The following is a 3,438-nucleotide window of genomic DNA, read 5'->3' as shown; positions in this document are numbered from 1 at the left end:
TTGTATGATTTAAATAGTTGCAGTTTGGATAGTCAACGTATTTCAGGCGTCTTCAAAAACGAAAGTACTAACTTCCTTGATAAGAAATAAGGGAGGTTATCATGGTTGGTGCTAAAACCCGGTACCCGGGTTATGTTGATGCCGGGCAGCGTGATCAGTAAGATCAGATGATAAATCCCGGTATACCATGGTCCGCTATTTAATGCCGATTTTAGTAATGATTATTCGATAACAAAATCTGGTTTAAAAGGCATATATGTTAAAGTTTTAGCATCTCCGTTAATCCTTATGAATTCTATGATACATTTAATTGTCTATTTCCCTTATGCTTGTTCTATAGAAAATTATATTAGTTAGAAGGCATATTTAGCCTACCAAATAAGACCGACCCCTGCGCAATTCTTTGCAAACGGGACTTAATACATTAGGAAGAATGTTCTTCCAATCGTCTGTCAAGGCATGCAGAACGTGATGCCAGAAGCTGATCCTTAAGCCTGGGGTGCCTTCTTTCCGGGGATCTGCATCCATCCCGAATATCCCGCGACAATTACAATTGTAAAATCTACATTTGCATATGCCTTACCATCTTAAGTAGGACAAGATATGACTCTCACTCATGACCTTTATCCGTCCGACCCGCTTTCGTCTCCCGTCCAAAACTTTGTCATTCGCTTAATACTACTATGCGATTTGAACTAAACTTTCAATTAGTGACCACCGTAAGACGACACTTCAGTTATTTTACTTCAAGGTGAAGGTCAATGTCAATCGCATTGCTGGGTCAAGGTCTCTGTGCGAGTTTTGTTTTTAGATCTTTATCAATTAGCTTATCAGTAGATCTAAGTATAGCATATCGGCGAAATTAAAATCCCTCTTATGTTGAAAATTTGAGGTTGATCATGTGTCAAATAAAAATTAACAGTTTTCTTATTATCTTTAAACTTATAATTACATTATGAAATTAATATCAAATTTGTCTTAGTCAAGTATATGTACTATCATACTGTGTAAAGGCGGCGTGAGTATTTATCACTTATGTGGAAGCTCTTGTTTATTTATTTTATTATATGGACTTAATTTAATTTGAATGTCAATAAGATCATTCAATCAGAACCACTAGCGGATCCGGATTACCCGTTGAATCAGATCACGCGAACCCGCCCCCTACCCAGTTGAAGACGGGTCGACGCAAACTTAAAAGGAAACAGTATGCTCAACTTATATACAAATCCCATGTTTGGAGCCTATTTCTGGCTACTTTGGGGCTGTTTTTTTCCTTCTTTCAGGCTCTTAGTGCGCCTTCGCTAACTTTAAATCCCGGTTCGCTTCTAAGTAAACTATTCACTTTTACGGAACCTTATTTACTTCCTTTCCAATGGTCACTCGAATATCTTTAGTGAACAAAACTTTACTTTAACAGTGGATATATTCTGATCTAAATATGTGTTATAATGAATTGGAGAAAACATTTTTCAGAATTTCTAAAATAAGGTGAAAATAATCACTTCCGGGTCAAGAAATAAGGAATTTAATCGGTTTGAAGTCATTTCATTCATCATCTATTTCCAAAGTAGAATTATATACTAAGACAAGATCGACGTGTGCAACTTGTTGACACCTCCAGTTCCAGTCAACTCGTGTTTTTACTGATGGTTCCAATTCGATAATCTTCCATCATTTAATGATGCATGTGCCGCCTCTTTGTGATATTTTTACGACTGTGTCGTTTCGGCCCTTACCTTGTTCCCCTTTTATTGTTTATATTCGAATTTTGACCACGTGCATGTCCCTGAATTTTCCATTGTATCATTAGCATGAAACAGTATTGTGTGTAGTGTTACCTCATATTAAGTGTCAAATTCTGTGATTATTATTATAACATCTTCCACACAAAACCATTATAGCTTAAAGTGGACACTCGAATGGCTACATTTTGTGTTTTATTCGTTAAATCTTTTTGTTATAAGACCTTGAATGTTTGAAACAGCAATGCGGATGATTTTAATATTGTTTACATGGGGATTGATACCAAAGTCTGACTTATTATTGTTTTATTGATCTCATTTGAATGTGTGCTCGTTTTCTTCAATGAGTGGTACTCCCTGATCGCGCTGTCGGTCGATTGGTTTAGCACGCGACCTCGTCAAACAATGTTGTAATACGTTCGTCACTGTTCATTAAGTTATAGATTGTTTTAAAGATTGATATACTTAAGTGAAAACACGGAAATAGTTTTGAAAGACATAGTGAGCTATTGTTTTGTTTTGCAATGAAATATGTAACATACACATTAAGAGTCCAACTTATGTTAAGTGTTTTGTGTGTTTTTAGCCCATCCAGTTTTAAAAAAATATATGCGAGCACATACATCAAAACTGTTTCTTCTTGTATCCTAGATTTTACATATTTGTTTCAGAGTAAATTATTATGATCATCTGTTATACTGTTATATAATTATATGCAACTTTTTTTGGTTCGGGTCAAGCCATATTTGAATGATGCAGTGCAAATTATTATGACCCTATGTGCAACTTGTTTATTGGTTTAAGTCAGGCCAAATTGATTCAATGTTAAGCATCATAGGACGGGAAGGTCATCAACTTTAAGAATGAGTTGAGCAACATTTATCAAAATCCAAATTAAGCAAACAATTATGCTGGAGGTTGAAAACATGAACTAGCATAAAAAAATCTTGGTAAACAATACGATTCACTGGGAGTCTCAGGTCTTTGAAATTTTTGAAATCTCAATCAGTCCGGGCTGAATAAAAATTCAGTACAACGGTATCAAATTTCAATTTACTGACCAACATTTTAAGCCGTTATCTGTTGCTGAAATCGGTCCGTCAAAGTCAAATCGGTCCAGGCCAGCAAATTGTCGGTTTTTAGAAACCCTGCTTGGATGTTTACTTGTTTAACTGTATAAACCTGCAAATGTATATGATGACTTTCATTGGTGAAATCTGCAATCAGGTCAAAATATACAGTTTACACTGGGAGATGTTAACTTGGTTAAATGTATGAACCTGCAGATGTATATCATAAATGATGACTTTCATTGGTGTCGTCTGCTACCAGGGTCATCTGTTGTAAAGATATGAGATCTTATATATTTATTTGACCACTTTGTTTTTCCTGCATGTTGGAAGGTTTTGAAAATGGAGCTTGACCCTAAGCATTGAATCTGTTTGGCATGGTCATATTTGATGTCTTGTATCTTTATTATATACAACAGATATGCAGGCTCCGCCCAGTTTCAAAAATCTTATAGTACCTTCTAACAGGATTAGGCTTTAATAGCATACTTTGTTTTTGTATGATCTAAATATATTCTCATTTTTTTTTCAAAACATAGAAGTTATCTTTATGATAGTCACAATGTTTTTGATATTTTGTTAATTCATGTTTAAGTTTAGTCTTTTGGTTTAATGAAATAAGA

Source organism: Mya arenaria, chromosome 14, assembly GCF_026914265.1.
Source record: "Mya arenaria isolate MELC-2E11 chromosome 14, ASM2691426v1".
NCBI lineage: Eukaryota > Metazoa > Mollusca > Bivalvia > Myida > Myidae > Mya > Mya arenaria.
This window is presented reverse-complemented; position numbering follows the sequence as displayed.